General features: G+C 36.2%; 1 pseudogene across 1 annotated transcript; it reads right to left on the reverse strand.

Annotated features, from left to right (window-relative positions):
* LOC149045969 (glutamine--tRNA ligase-like) lies at positions 1 to 16,224 on the reverse strand (annotated as a pseudogene). The gene is made up of 11 exons (XR_016186693.1): positions 15,315 to 16,224; positions 14,811 to 14,886; positions 14,449 to 14,513; positions 13,974 to 14,030; positions 9,191 to 9,326; positions 8,565 to 8,654; positions 7,916 to 8,007; positions 7,123 to 7,222; positions 4,827 to 4,904; positions 4,604 to 4,712; positions 1 to 3,618 (listed from the first exon to the last, which is right to left on the reverse strand). The product of XR_016186693.1 is annotated as a glutamine--tRNA ligase-like (transcript).
* Between the last annotated feature and the right edge of the window lie 970 nt (positions 16,225 to 17,194).

Below are 17,194 nucleotides of genomic sequence, written 5' to 3' on the forward strand. Positions count from 1 at the left end.
TAAAATGTTGTTTTTTTGTCTTTTATTTGTTAACCTGTATTTAACGGTGATAACACTCAGTGATAACACTCAATCACGCGTTAAACGCGGTTGCTCGATTTAACTGTCCTGGTAAATTTATGAAAGAATGAAATGGATAGTTATAAGACAAAAAGAAGAGTTCCCTGATGTCATTACCCTCTGAAGCGTACACCGGTATTTTCGCAAGTTCCTGCCGAACACCCTAAAAGAAAAAAAAAAACGGTCATCACTGTTTCCGTTAGGCTATTGACCGATTATTTTCACAATCGTTATACTTGTTTTGCCCCAAATGATAGATTTTTTTTCCCTCGGGGTACTGTTCTCTAAATAATGTAGTAATAATCACATTCTTTGTACTGCTTCTTCCAGGTGCCAAAGATTTGGGATGCCAGTGATTTCTACCACGGTGCCAGCCGGGTCTCGGCTGGGATCCCCGCCCGGATTAAAACGAGCAAACTAAATTGAATGAAATCCGGTTTCGCCGGTAGTCCCACGAATCCAATATTTCACGTATCAAGAAATGGTCTATTGTTCCGGCTCAACTTCTCACTTTAAATGTGGCAATGTACACATCGAGCATACGCACATCGAGAGTTCAAAATATATTGTGTCTTATTCAGACCACCTCTCTCCAGTACAGTACTTGCGCGTCTAAGTCTCTCTTCGGAAACAATCTTAGCAAAAGTATTCAGTTATCCTAACCAATCCATAAATAATAAAGGGTAAATAACTCATATTAACTATTGTTAAACAAAACGCTCCTTTTGTTGAACAAATCAATTAACTTTATTTAACTGTCTCAGCACTTTATTTTACTTAAATGCGTTTAGACTGCTTTCAATCGCAAGAAACAAGTTTGGTGATTACTCTTTACAGCAGAAATGGCTTCTGTTTTTTTTAATCTTATTACAAACAAAACACATTTGTCTAGTTTAAGCCGGACGCGAATAAATTACTTTAAGAACTGTCATTAGTTTTTAAAACCGAATTCTAGCAACCGTAAAATAAATACTGTCCAGGCTAAAACAAGTTTACGCAGCCGGAGCGCGGACAGCATCACTTTTCTGTTTGTTTCCCTTCAAGGACGCGGCACATAACATAGGTGTGATTATTTTGTTGCATTAATAGAATAACAAGTCTTCTTTGTGAAAAAAACTCTCTCCAGAGTTTGCTTTAGTTTATTTGAAACCGAATTCGAGATACAATGTTCATATTTTTTCTTAAGTTTACGTACGGAGAGCGCGTGCAATGCGCGAGTAACGCGCGAGTAACGCGCGAGTAACGCGCGAGTAACGCTTAAAATCTCTGGAAGGATCACAAAGGGTGATTACACAATAGGACTAATCAGTAGTTATTACAAAGCAGCAAGCGATAGAAACAAAACAAATTGTGGGAGGGGATTATTCACCTGCCATGGTTTGATGCTACTCTGGTTTACAGATTTAATGAATGAACCGAAGAAGTTACAATTCATAGACCCAACGTTTCAACACTCCTGTCTAGTGCCTTCATCAAGGGTGATCTAAACGCTGCAACAAGAGGTCCTTTTATACGATCACTAATTAGCTGCCTTTTTTCTGACGAGGTGTAAATAGGCGTCAGGAAGTAAGCCGTCATCATCACGATTTAAAGGAACGTGGGCGGAGTTAACATGCCAAGCTTCCAAAAAAAGGCGTTGGTGGTAACGCCGATTGTTGGTGATAATTTTAGACTTATCCCGCCCAATTGTATGGTTAGTTAGGCATGTGTGCTCCGATAAAGCTGAATTTTCTTTTTTGCAAAAAAAAAAAAAAAATGGGTTTTTGATGCTCTTTCGAAGGTGTACCAAACTGACTTTTGGTCTGTCCGATGTATTCGTTAACACAGTAGTTGCAAGGAGTAGAATAAATGGCGTCGGTTCGTTGTTCTTTCGTGACAGGATCCTTAGGTTTGGCAAAAATATGCCCCAAATTCTGAAAAGGTTTTTAAGCAACTTTAATGTTGTGGCTATTCAAAATTCTCTTGATGGGTTCCGTAACACCCTGAATGTAAGGAATAACAACAAAACCAGTCGCTGGTTCCCTTTCATCAGGAGTGCTACTAGTTGTAACTGGTTTTTGGCAGTTGCAGAGAAAAGTTTTTTTAAAGCCATTCACCTTAAAGACATTAGAAACATATTTCTTCTCCTAAGCCTTCGAATTGAGTCAAGATGGTAGACAGTCAGCCCTCCTGAGTAAAGTTTGGCTACAGACTTTTTATGGCAAATAGGGTGGTGAGAATCGAAAGCGAGGTATTTGTCGGTGTGGGTGGGTTTACGATAGGCTTTTGTCTCTAAATTCCTACGAACCCCTCTGGACATATTTAAATCAAAAAAGGGCAAATGTATATCCTTTTCACGCTCAAGGGTGACTTGGATAGACGGCTCTACTGAATTCAAATGCGATGAGAGGCTCTCCGCTTCAGTTCCGGATACCGCAGAAATAACATCATTCACCTTTTTACGCACACGAGGAATTTTAGTACGTGCGTCATTTGAATGCTTCCTTTCTTTAGTAGATAAATAACCTGAGAGCTGCGGATTCGTAATTCATTAGTCTGTCGAGCGAAAAAGTAAAAAACTAATGGTGGTCGGAAAGTGGCAACCCCCAACACTTCGCGCAGTTGCGCTCTCCAGCGTTCTTGTCGCACGAATGACTGCTCGTACCTAATGATTTCTTATTTTGGCGGGACTTTCAAAACTTAAAATTTTTGCGATTTTCAAAAATTCGCGTACTTTCAACGTTGTTGATATATTTTAAACCTCTGTTTGTGCACTTTTTTTTTGCCAAATTGCAAATGCTTTTATCGGACAGTCTGTTATCATACTCGTGTTAAACAAATCGGACTTCCGCCTCGCGGTCGTCTGATTTTGTTATCACTCGTATGATTACAGAACGAACTGGACTCTACTCAATCCTATTACCATTACTTCTTACGCACACAAATAATTATAGAAATAGGTTTACAAAAAAATCATCTTCAGTTGCAAATGCTACCATTTGCCTCTCCATGCTTTCCAGATAACATAATTCCCATTTCCGAAGCCAGCAATAGAAATCTACAATTTTTTTGTTTTTTCAATAAGTACTTTGTGTGCTTCCTTACTCACTCCTCTACCACAATCTACGTGTTTAATAAAGCTTAGCCCAGAATTTAGAGCAGTTTCCATTAGAGGAGTAACATTTTGACTAAAAAAGAAACAAACAAAAACTGAAATAACAAAAACAACAAAAAAAAGCAACAACAACAACAACACCCAGATACAGACTATATCATACCGTAGTAACTAAAGAGGGAACCCCCTACATTTTGTGATCTTTATCCCAAACTATAGCAGATCTCCGGCAAAGAGAACCACATCGAGCGAACAGTATTCTTCCTGCTGAGTTAGACTCAAAGTTTTACAACGGAACGTCAGATTAAAGTTGACGCTTCCAAGAGTCACAACAAACGCCGTCAGATGGCGGCCTTGGCGGCGGAACTTGACAAGAGATGGGTTGCGTTGGAGAGTCACGGCCAGGAACCAGCGGTTGACAGCCTTTTGGGACATGCGCCACTAACGGGGCACCCAACTTAAACCTGAAAGACAAAGAGAGACGAACGGCGATATAAGCTCTGTTGGAGATGTTTGGACGAAAATAGATACCTTAAAACACGGTACTTGAAAACTGAACTGAATACTTGTAGCTGGCCATTTAACGCAACATGCCTGTGTGACTACACGCGTTATATGCGTGCTGTTATAATTTTGTCAATCACTTGATGAATTACGGACCGAATTGAACTGCATTCCGTCAGGCTTAGTACTAGTCATAAATGTCTACACATGTTTGTCATGGGTAGATCGGTTGTTCAGGGCGCGCTTATCACACAACAAGAGATTCAGCTCAGACTGATATACAGCAATACCTGTTACCAATTGTGACAGTTTTAGCCTAGACAGTATTTATTTTACGATTGTTAGAATTGACGGTTTTAAAAACTACTGACAGTTATTGAAGTAATTCATCCGCATCCGGCTGAAACTAGACAAATGTGTTTTGTTTGTAATAAGATTTAAAAAAAAGAACCGAAGGCCATTTCTGCTGTAAAAAGTAACTGAAGGGTTGCTTGTTGGTCAAACCCTTTAACTCCCAAGATCTGATTGGTAATTCTCCCCTCTAGCTGCTACACATTTCCTTGTAAATTAGTTATGAGAATTTGCTGTTAGATCAAGACAACAACTTTTACCTGATAAGTTTAAATATTCTCATTAGCTGTTTGCGGGAAAATGTAAGGATATTATCAGGAGGACTTTCATGTTGATCACTTCTGGGAGTTAAATGGTTAACCTGGTGCTTGTCAATATATGGCAAAAACCAACACAGAAGAGGGTATCATAACTTTCTCCTCATTACAAGTACCTCGCAACAATCTGGGTAAAGCAACCGCATGTAACAGAGACTTGTATGAGACTGTTTGGGTCTTAGGTTTCTAAACAGGAGTCTTCGCATCTTGGGAGTCTAGGATTTTACCATTGCCACCCCTACATAAACTATTTAAGAAAAACAACATTCAAGCAAACCTCAAACAGCCTCAGTGATTCCTCTATTGGTCTGTCCCGCCAGGGGCTGGGTGGGGGATTGTGGCCTTTGATTTCTTCATACTGCTGGTGACAGACATATGCTTGTCCCCTAAATCATCACAAAGTTGATGGAAAAAAAAAAAAAAAAAAAAAAGGAAATTTGTCATTACTGTGACTAGAAGATTTGTTGTTATAGATGCACATCAATGTGATAAATGTTTACCTTTTGATGAGCTCTACAGCAAAATCATACAATTTTCCAAATTGTCTGAAGCATGGGTTATCTTCCATGGTTCAAAACCTGAAAAAAACCAAAACAAAAAAAAACAAATGAAAGTGTGATGACAAAGTCTGGTGGAGAAGCTACACACAATTCAATTTTGGTTTAGTTAGGAAAGAGAACAATAAAGAGATAATAATTTGTTAGCATTTGCACTATGATTGGTCGATTTTGTAGGCTGTATCTCATGGTGTGGAATGTAGGAACCAGTTTTCTGCTTCAGTGCAATTTCAATCCATCGCGCCTACCCTGTAAACTACCTTCTTTTTATAAAGAATGTCTTGAAGTTTTGTCTGACTTTAATGGCAATCACGATATAATAGCTACAAAACAGGACGTTTTAAATGTGACTATCTGGAACAACCAGAACCTCTTGATTAACAAGAAATCAATATACAACAAGAGAATAAAAGAAGCAGGTTTTGTGAAACTTGGAGATATTCTCTCAAATGACTCAAAATTAAAAAGGTGGGACGCTTTTAGAGAGAAAAATCTCTCCTTGTCAGATTACTTACTCCTACAAGGCATTTTTTCCGCCATTCCGCCTAACTGGAAACAGCTCCTTAACGTTGGAGAGAATAACAACAACCGAATTGACAAAACTGTTTCAGACGATGTTCAAGATATAACTAGAATGACTTCAAAATCAATCTATTCCACCCTGGTCAAACGAATCCAGATTTCTCCGACTGCCCAATCTAAGTTTAATTCCGTATACAATATTTCAGGTAATATAGACTGGAAAAATATTTATCTATTGCCGGGTCGAGTCACTCTTGACACTAGAACGAGAGCCTTTCAATACAAAATCTTAAATCGTATTCTCTACACCAATAAAATCCTATATAAAATGAATTTGGTTCCTTCTCCGATGTGTACCTTTTGTGGAGATCACGAAGAAACTCTTGAGCATCTTCTAATCAGCTGTAGCTACACTAAAAACTTTTGGATTTCGGTTATTTCTTGGTTAAATACTTACAATATGAAAATTGATAAGCTTGATGAGGTAACAATCCTCTTTGGTATTTCCGATAATATCCCTGGGAATTGTTTGTTAAATCACATAATCATTCTTGGAAAATATACCATTTATTCATGTCGTTGTAAAAATATCAAGCCGTCTGTATCCTTACTGAAGGCTAAAACATCTGAAACTCGGAAATTTGAATTTTTGATTGCAAAAAAGAATAAAAAAGAATCTATTCATTATAAAAAATGGGAAAACATGTTATTGTAACTCAATAGATGAGTATCGGGTATTAACAGTATATACAGTCGTTCTACCAAAAAAGGAATTTGATGTAGAAGTATTTGTACAAATTAGGTTTATATTATTATATAACCACAACATAAATTAAATCTAGCCGACTGTGAATGTAATGTAACGCAGTATTTCGTAATTAGTGTTAGTGAGTAGCGTAAGCGTTAGTGTAATTAACTTTGTATTTGTTTGTATTATTCTAGTATTTGTGCTTTAAGTGAAAATAAAAAAAATAAATAAATAAAAAAAAAAAAAATCTCATGGTGCACCCTGCTAAATTCAAAAGTTTGTTTGAATTGAAATCTTTCCTCTCTATTTGAATCCAGAAATAAAATAAATATCTTACTAATCTCATTTTCTTAATTTGTACAGTAAGTTATGGACCCTTGTTTTTTTCCAAGAGGGTACATGTCCCACATACTTTCCCATTGGCCCATAAAACCCAACAGAAAAAAAAACTTGATCTGTAACTTACAGCACAGACCTTGAACTTGGTTAGTAAAAGGCATCAATAACCCACCAAGAATCAAATGTGGCTAATGATAGAGATGATCAAACAGGGATTGCAAATGAATCCACTTGGAAATTTGTGAATCAACCCTTTAGATGCTGCCATCAGTATGCATGTTCTCTATACTTTTCTCTATACATTTCATAAGATGCTGACTGGGAGAATTTAATATTTAACAATCAAAAACTTCTTTAGTTCATGTTCATTTCCTTTATTCTTGTCACCTTAAAGTGTGATATATTGCTACATGTCCTCCCTCTTAGGGATCAAAGGATTAATTTTTGACGATGGGCATAACTTCTTTATACGCAGTTCAAATATATGACTTTCATATATTCACATTCATAAATTCTTTAATGACAGTTAAAACTTCTTAAACTTGACAAGAGGATAAATAAGAGAGATATGTCAACAGAAAATATTGAGCTTTTCCTGGAAATCTTCCTTAACAAAACTATTTTACTAACCAAGCCATTTGACCAAATCCAAAATTCCTGTGAAAAACTTTTCCTTTTTCTTCTCTGGGTTTGTGTCATCATATCTCAAGTAGCAAACACTGTTGTGGGCCTGAGGAGAATTAATAGGAAATAATAAATACATATCAATAACACTAATAATGGTGATGAGATTTATGATGGTAATGAGGATGGGGACTTTAATGACGATCATGACTGTAATGGCAATTGCATCTTTAAATGTTAAGATAGAAATGATAATGATGATAACATAAACATGAGATTTAGTGCCAGGAGTCTGGTAAATACAACAGATTTCAACAATAACTGGCAGCATACACTCAACCTCACTGTGCCCAGTGGCACAGGTAATGCCTTAACAATGTCCCTCCAAATCACCATGTCTTGAGCTAATCTTGTATCACTCCCCATGTTATATAATGCACATGGCACCATCTTATTCATGACTTTACATATTAACCAACAAACCAAAAAGAACAACCTCACATCACAATAGATCAAACTTACCAATCACCACAGACTTATACTACTTTAATTCTAACAGCAAACACCATCACTGCAAAAACTGACCATCACTTCACCCCATAAACCACACAACTTATACCACTCAACTAAAAAAACTCTTCTTTAGACTCCAATAAAGACTTCCACTTAGATTGTTGAAAGATCAGTAAGCACTACCAAAACATTCCTTCTCCAGACTACCCTTATCTGGACGATTAGATTAAACAATCAGAAAAAGCTATCAGAGCATTCTGATGTGATACAGTATCATAAACCTTACTCTTGCATAACCAAAGTTGAAGTTGATAGCTTTGGCATGACCAATGTGAGGAATGCCATTGGGTTCAGGAGGAAATCTTGTAAAACTTGCACCTGGAAAAGTAGAACCCTCAATAAACTCCATGTAATATTTAGCTTGTCAGAAGATGCTCTGCAATGACTGCATGGGTACTGCATGTTAACTCAGGAAACACAGAAAAAAATGACAGAAAATAATAATTAATTAATGAAAATAAATATGGAAGTCTACAAATTTCACTTTGACAAAGAGCTACTGCTTGAAATGTCAGCTTCAATAACTCTTTACAGTGGCCAATTAACATTAATTAACAACTCAATTGTTAGAACAAGTTTTACCTTGTAATGTCTCTGACTGACTCAGCACCACAGTTTCTTTGGATACTCAACCTCTTTTCACAAATTTCAGTAGTTGCAATAGCACAATAATCACAGTAGGACAGAATCAAACATTTCTAAGCATGTTGTGTTGCAGCAAAAATGGTCTCAAACAGTAAATTACAATAAAAATAATAAAGTGTGATAGTTCATAACATGTACACATCCCCAAAGTATGGTGCATTGCACAACATTGAAACTGCGAGATCCTGTACAAATCATTTCATTACTTGAACAGTAAAACTATCTGACACTTACTCTTCCTCCAGTTCTTTCTAAATGTTCCTTTAGCAGTGTCATTGTCTTAGGGGTTACAACATAGGCAGGTGTAAGGTAGTTCTCACCTAAGTTTAAAAAAGGTTGAGAGAAAGTCCATTAGCACATAGACATAACTAAAAAAAAAGTTACCAAGAGATTAAGGGTATTTTACATGTCCATTATAATAAACATTATTGCATCATGGCCTTACTATTCGTAAAGGAGCCACAGTTCACCAAAATGAGTCAACCCTTTACTCCTGAACATGATCAGTATGCATATTCTCCAAGCTATTCTTATTACTTTCCTAAGGTGCTGATGGGGAGAATTTGTTTAACAATCAAGAGCTGATCATTTCCTTTATTGTGACTTGGAGGTGATATTGTCTGTAAGAAGAAATGCCAGTCATTTTAAAAGTTCAAAGGGTAAAATAATTTTGGCTAACCACAAAACTATAAAAACTGAAAAATTTTAGTTTGGTGGGATATAATAAGACAGGAGAGGCAAATATGAAGACGAATTATTAGATACATGCCAGAGTATCATGGCTGGAAACAGATTAGATTAAAACTGATCACAAACCATGTAATGTGGCCTGTATCCTGATCTACTGTATATTCACCTGGTTTGTGGAACTTGCTTGCCTCTCCAAACAAAGAACTTGTTTCATCATCTCCAGTATCACCATTCAATGAAACCTCTGCAGCTGCGGAACAAGACTCTTTTGCTGGCTTTCCCTCTTTGCTGGGCTTGGCCTCCTATGATCAATACAGGTACAGTCCATAACATTAACCCTTAACACCCTAACATCAGTAAGCATATTCTCCATACTGTTTCCAACACATTTCCTAAACAAGAATTTGTTTAACAATCAGAAGCTTCCAAGTTTGGTTGCTCAAAGTCCAATTAGTGTTAACCCAGGGTAAAATTTTAATCTGAGTTTCTTCATTCACTTTTTTTAAAAGCCTTTTCCAGATAATTACCTTTATTCTTATTCAGGCATCTAATCATCAAATTGTAGACAAAAGGAATGGTACTGAATTTTCTTTTACAGCTTTCAGATCTGAAAGCAAATTTCACACTAACCCTGGGTTACCTTAACCCAGCTTTGAACATCTCAGCACAGATCTTTAGTTGATGATCATTTCCTCTTTTCTCATAACCTTAGTGTTTGATTCTGGGATAAAACTGTGAGGAGAAATTACATGCTGATCACTCTGAGAGGGTAAAAGGATGATACTATGAGGAGAAATTACATGCTAATCACTCTGAGAGGGTAAAAGGATGATACTATGAGGAGAAATTACATGCTGATCACTCTGAGAGGGTAAAAGGATGATACTATGAGGAGAAATTATATGCTAATCACTCTGAGAGGGTAAAAGGATGATACTATGAGGAGAAAATATATGCTGATCACTCTGAGAGGGTAAAAGGATGATACTATGAGGAGAAATTATATGCTGATAACTCTAAGAGGGTAAAAGGATGATACTATGAGGAGAAATTATATGCTTATCACTCTGAGAGGGTAAAAGGATGTAATATGAGGAGAAATTATATGCTAATCACTCTGAGGGTAAAAGGATGATACTATGAGGAGAAATTACATGTTAATCACTCTGAGAGGGTAAAAGGATGATACTATGAGGAAAAATTACATGCTGATCACTCTAAGAGGGTAAAAGGATGATACTATGAGGAGAAATTATATGCTGATCACTCTGAGAGGGTAAAAGGATGATACTATGAGGAGAAATTACATGCTGATCACTCTGAGAGGGTAAAAGGATGATACTATGAGGAGAAATTACATGCTAATCACTCTGAGAGGGTAAAAGGATGATACTATGGGGAGAAATTACATGCTAATCACTCTGAGAGGGTAAAAGGATGATACTATGAGGAGAAATTACATGCTAATCACTCTGAGAGGGTAAAAGGATGATACTATGAGGAGAAATTACATGCTAATCACTCTGAGAGGGTAAAAGGATGATACTATGAGGAGAAATTATATGCTAATCACTCTGAGAGGGTAAAAGGATGATACTATGAGGAGAAATTATATGCTAATCACTCTGAGAGGGTAAAAGGATGATACTATGAGGAGAAATTATATGCTAATCACTCTGAGAGGGTAAAAGGATGATACTATGAGGAGAAATTATATGCTAATCACTCTGAGAGGGTAAAAGGATGATACTATGAGGAGAAATTATATGCTAATCACTCTGAGAGGGTAAAAGGATGATACTATGAGGAGAAATTATATGCTAATAACTCTGAGAGGGTAAAAGGATGATACTATGAGGAGAAATTATATGCTAATCACTCTGAGAGGGTAAAAGGATGATACTATGAGGAGAAATTATATGCTAATCACTCTGAGAGGGTAAAAGGATGATACTATGAGGAGAAATTATATGCTAATCACTCTGAGAGGGTAAAAGGATGTAATATGAGGAGAAATTATATGCTAATCACCCTGAGGGTAAAAGGATGATACTATGAGGAGAAATTACATGCTCATCACTCTGAGAGGGTAAAAGGATGATACTATGAGGAGAAATTACATGCTAATCACTCTGAGAGGGTAAAAGGATGATACTATGAGGAGAAATTATATGCTAATCACTCTGAGAGGGTAAAAGGATGTAATATGAGGAGAAATTATATGCTAATCACTCTGAGGGTAAAAGGATGATACTATGAGGAGAAATTACATGCTAATCACTCTGAGAAAGTAAAAGGATGATACTATGAGGAAAAATTACATGCTGATCACTCTAAGAGGGTAAAAGGATGATACTATGAGGAGAAATTATATGCTGATCACTCTGAGAGGGTAAAAGGATGATACTATGAGGAGAAATTACATGCTGATCACTCTGAGAGGGTAAAAGGATGATACTATGAGGAGAAATTACATGCTAATCACTCTGAGAGGGTAAAAGGATGATACTATGAGGAGAAATTACATGCTAATCACTCTGAGAGGGTAAAAGGATGATACTATGAGGGGAAATTACATGCTAATCACTCTGAGAGGGTAAAAGGATGATACTATGAGGAGAAATTATATGCTAATCACTCTGAGAGGGTAAAAGGATGATACTATGAGGAGAAATTACATGCTAATCACTCTGAGAGGGTAATAGGATGATACTATGAGGAGAAATTGTATCCTAATCACTCTGAGAGGGTAAAAGGATGATACTATGAGGAGAAATTATATGCTGATCACTCTGAGAGGGTAAAAAGATGATACTATGAGGAGAAATTACATGCTAATAACTCTGAGAGGGTAAAAGGATGATACTATGAGGGGAAATTACATGCTAATCACTCTGAGAGGGTAAAAGGATGATACTATGAGGAGAAATTATATGCTAATAACTCTGAGAGGGTAAAAGGATGATACTATGAGGAGAAATTACATGCTGATCACTCTGAGAGGGTAAAAGGACGATACTATGAGGAAAATTATATGCTAATCACTCTGACAGGGTAAAAGGATGATACTATGAGGAGAAACTACATGCTAATCACTCTGAGAGGGTAAAAGGATGATACTATGAGGAGAAATTACATGCTAATCACTCTGAGAGGGTAAAATGATGATACCATGAGGAGAAATTATATGCTGATCACTCTGAGAGGGTAAAAGGATGATACTATGAGGAGAAATTACATGCTAATCACTCTGAGAGGGTAAAAGGATGTAATATGAGGAGAAATTATATGCTAATCACTCTGAGGGTAAAAGGATGATACTATGAGGAGAAATTACATGCTAATTACTCTGAGAGGGTAAAAGGATGATACTATGAGGAGAAATTATATGCTGATCACTCTGAGAGGGTAAAAGGATGATACTATGAGGAGAAATTATATGCTAATCACTCTGAGAGGGTAAAAGGATGATACTATGAGGAGAAATTATATGCTAATAACTCTGAGAGGGTAAAAGGATGATACTATGAGGAGAAATTACATGCTCATCACTCTGAGAGGGTAAAAGGATGATACTATGAGGAGAAATTACATGCTAATCACTCTGAGAGGGTAAAAGGATGATACTATGAGGAGAAATTATATGCTAATCACTCTGAGAGGGTAAAAGGATGATACTATGAGGAGAAATTATATGCTGATCACTCTGAGAGGGTAAAAGGATGATACTATGAGGAGAAATTATATGCTAATCACTCTGAGAGGGTAAAAGGATGATACTATGAGGAGAAATTATATGCTAATCACTCTGAGAGGGTAAAAGGATGATACTATGAGGAGAAATTATATGCTAATCACTCTGAGAGGGTAAAAGGATGATACTATGAGGAGAAATTACATGCTCATCACTCTGAGAGGGTAAAAGGATGATACTATGAGGAGAAATTACATGCTAATCACTCTGAGAGGGTAAAAGGATGATACTATGAGGAGAAATTACATGCTAATCACTCTGAGAGGGTAAAAGGATGATACTATGAGGAGAAATTATATGCTGATCACTCTGAGAGGGTAAAAGGATGATACTATGAGGAGAAATTACATGCTGATCACTCTGAGAGGGTAAAAGGATGATACTGTGAGGAGAAATTATATGCTAATCACTCTGAGAGGGTAAAAGGATGATACTATGAGGAGAAATTATATGCTAATCACTCTGAGAGGGTAAAAGGATGATACTATGAGGAGCAATTACATGCTCATCACTCTGAGAGGGTAAAAGGATGATACTATGAGGAGAAATTACATGCTAATCACTCTGAGAGGGTAAAAGGATGATACTATGAGGAGAAATTACATGCTAATCACTCTGAGAGGGTAAAAGGATGATACTATGAGGAGAAATTATATGCTGATCACTCTGAGAGGGTAAAAGGATGATAGTATGAGGAGAAATTATATGCTAATCACTCTGAGAGGGTAAAAGGATGATACTATGTGAAGAAATTATATGCTAATCACTCTGAGAGGGTAAAAGGACCAAACTTCAAATCATACAATATTGTTTGAAAAATGGTTCATATATGTAAATTATCCTTAACCCTTTAACTCCCAAGATCTCATTAGTAATCCTCCTTACTATCTCCCATACAGTTCTTGTGATTTGTGTTTGGAGAATTTGGTATTGGATCAACTCATAATCCTTTAACTGATATTTTTCTTCATTCTCATCGCTTGTCTGCTTGATATTGTATTGTTATTGTAAGGAGAAATTCTGTCTTGGTCACTCATGGGAGTTAAAGGGGTAACCCTTTGACCCCTCAGAGTGACTTATAAACCATCTCCATCAATCACTTATGCCGCTCATTGTCTGGTTCTATGCACTTGGTTATATCAAGGTGGAAACTTTAAAATATGGTGCTATAAATACAAGTCTCTAATTACATCACCTTTGTTTTGAAAGCCAGCATGTCTGCTTCAGTTTTAGGTCCAAGCAAATCTAAGATCTGTAAAAGAGTCAAAATACCAACAATAAATACCATCCAACAAAAGAGCCATTGTTAAATATTAATAGTTACACCAGTGTGAAATCAAACCTTCTAAAACATAAGTCCCTAATATTCAAACATCAATATTTTCCTGCTTTTGAACATTTTGGAGCATAATTGTTTTCAATTTCTTCCAACAAATGTTCATAACATAACTTAGTCTACTTGTGACAGCAATCATGGATCTTCTATCTAATATAGGACATTTTCTTCAGTCTAAGGGCAACTTATTTCTGTCAGCAGTGAAGGCTTCCTTTGACCTGGTGTGAGTTCGATGTTCCTGGCAAAACTGATGGATGGAGTGACAACTGATGGACATACAGAATGACAAGCTGACAGTAAGACTGATTTATAGCAAGCTAATTGTATTACAAACCTGGAAATCAATTTCTGCTTTCACAGCTTTTCCATCTGCCCACTTTAACTTCTCTCTCGCCTTTCCTAAAATTTCAAACAAAGTAAAAACAGGTCATATATCTTTACTAATACAAACAATACCTATTAAATAAGCTCACAAGAGGGTTTATAATTTTCAGAGCTTTCAGACAAGGGGCACATTAGAGGGGGCCTTTTTACAGAGGGGCTTATTTGAGAGGGGCTTGTCAGTGAGGGGCTTATTAGGGAGGGACTATTTACAGGAGGGAGGCCTTATGAGAGAGGGGACTCATTTGAGAAGGTTCATCGGAGAAAGGGGCTCATTAGACACTGTGAAAGAATAAAGTCTCATTCTAAACTCACCCATTATTATTCCAACATTGAATTTGTAGCGTTTCTTCAACAATTCTTCCTTGTGTTTCTTGATAAGTTCTTCAACCTTGTGGAAAAAAAAAAAGACAAATAATATCAAACAAAAAGTTCCTGAAATGAGTGTTATCTTAATCCTTAGTATTAGTAATGGTATTATTAACCCTCTACAGCCTAACATTAGTATGCATATTCTCCATACTGCTCGTCATACATTTCTCAAGGTGCTGACAAGGAGAATTTGTTTAGTAATCAAGAGTTTCTTCTGTTAATGATCATTTCCCTTATTCTCATGACATTATTGTGTGATTCAGGGGTGATATTGTAAGGAGAAATTAGATGCTAGTCACTCTTAGAGGTTAAAGGGTTAAGTTGTTGTACATGTAAGTGATTCTCCCTTTCAACTGATATACAGTACCTTGCAATTCAAGTAAGTTAAGTGAAACTGATGTGAGCTACTTTAAAAGAGTAAATCAAATCTTTCAATTTCTTACTTACACAGTCTTCAATCTGATCAGGTGTGATGTTTACTCCAATACCACAATTTTTTTCAAAGGCAGCCACATCAACAGGCAGAACTGGATTGGCCTTCATAAAATCCACTGCAGCTAAGATGAAATAAAAGTAACACATAATATGAATATTAATTACCTGATTGAACCCAGGGGTAGAATTTATTTATGTTGTTCAATCAGACAAAGGCAGTCTGGAGAAGTACTAATGTTCATATTAGTTCGTGATATTTTGACAACCCCAGGGGAAGTCTTCATCTTGTCTCCATTCTGATGATGACCTCCACAATGATTTTTAAAATGTCACTCACTTCCACCAACTGCAGTCCTTCTCAATTTACTCAGACAATCAGACAGGACCGTCAAATTTATCAATCCCCTGAAATACCTTTGAAATAATTAATCACCAACTAAACAATAAGTACTTCTTAATCACCAAGTTCAAGGTCCATACTGTAACTTATGACCGATTTTTTTTGCACAGGTCAAAAAAATTCCATTGGGTAAAATCCCAGCATAAAAAAACCATGTTCTGTAATAATGATAAAGATAATAATAATAATAATAATAATAATAATAGTAATAATAGTAATAAATTTAATAGTTATATAGCATAAAATTCATTAAAGGTATATGATCTAATGCACTTTACAATAAATTTAAAAAATATCAAAAGAAACCCCAGAGAATATGATAGTTAGATTACAAAATGAAAACGAAATTATATTTAACAATAAATTAAAAAAGTGATTAAAAATCTATATAGTAGATAGTCTAAAAATGTTCACACAGTTAAAAGTAAGCTTGTTTAAAAAGATGCGTTTTCAGTTGTTTCTTAAAAATATTTACAGTACTTACACTTAATTTACAGTATGGACCAAGAAAACAAGGTTAGTAACTTAAAAATATTTTTTTTTCCATCGAGCTGATATAAGATAGAGGGATTGCAGTAGCACCTTTAACAAACATTCTCAGCCAATCTATCGAAATCACTAAAAATATACAAACATTATTTCAAGCAAGTGCATCCATGATCAGTTAATACTCCACAAAAATCACAGGCTATTAAAATCTATCGAATGAAAACTCCAAGCTTTTACTCACCAAAGTTATGATAGATTCCAGTCGCTTCGAAAGCGCATCATTCTACAGTGTTTCCTGAGCTTTCTGCTCGCTTAAACCAATACTTTGGAAAAGTCCAGCCTTGTCCATCACCGATCGACTAACAATAACAGGAGGAAAATTCTCACAAAGCGCGGAAGCAAAAGAACGAAACCTTATTCTACGAGGAAACAGCCACATGCATGGAATAGACTATACCTTTGTAGCCGCGCAAGCTCGTTCAAGAAGACTAGGTCGAGACTGGCTTGGTTTATTGGATCTACATTTATTTTGGCGGTGTCGCAGTACGTTTCCTAAGGTGGACTTGTTAAGGTGTTGACAAGGAGAGTTTGTGTACCAATCAAGAGCTTCTTTAGTTTTGTGATCATTTCCTTTATTGTTGTGACCTTCATGCGTGATTTAGGGGTGATATTTTAAGGAAAAATCAGGTACATAGATAAATACATCAGTAGAATGATGAACTTTGCCGCTCCAGAGTAGCCCATTCAGCCTCGCGTCTGGTATCTAGAAGAGCCCTGGAGTTGAAACAAACAATACTGTCGTAGAGATTGAAAACTACATATAAAAACTACAAATATATTTCTAAAATTATACGAGTTACAGCTGAAAAATTATTTTAAAAAATAATGGTAATGGTAAATTTTACCCAATAGTCGTTAAAAAAGTTTACCGTAAAAAAAGAGTTCCCTTGTCAGAAATTCAAAGATATTACGCGTAAGCCGTAAAATGGCCAAAATTTTAACC

Source organism: Pocillopora damicornis, chromosome 5, assembly GCF_964200805.1.
Source record: "Pocillopora damicornis chromosome 5, jaPocDami1.2, whole genome shotgun sequence".
Taxonomy (NCBI): Eukaryota; Metazoa; Cnidaria; class Anthozoa; order Scleractinia; family Pocilloporidae; genus Pocillopora; species Pocillopora damicornis.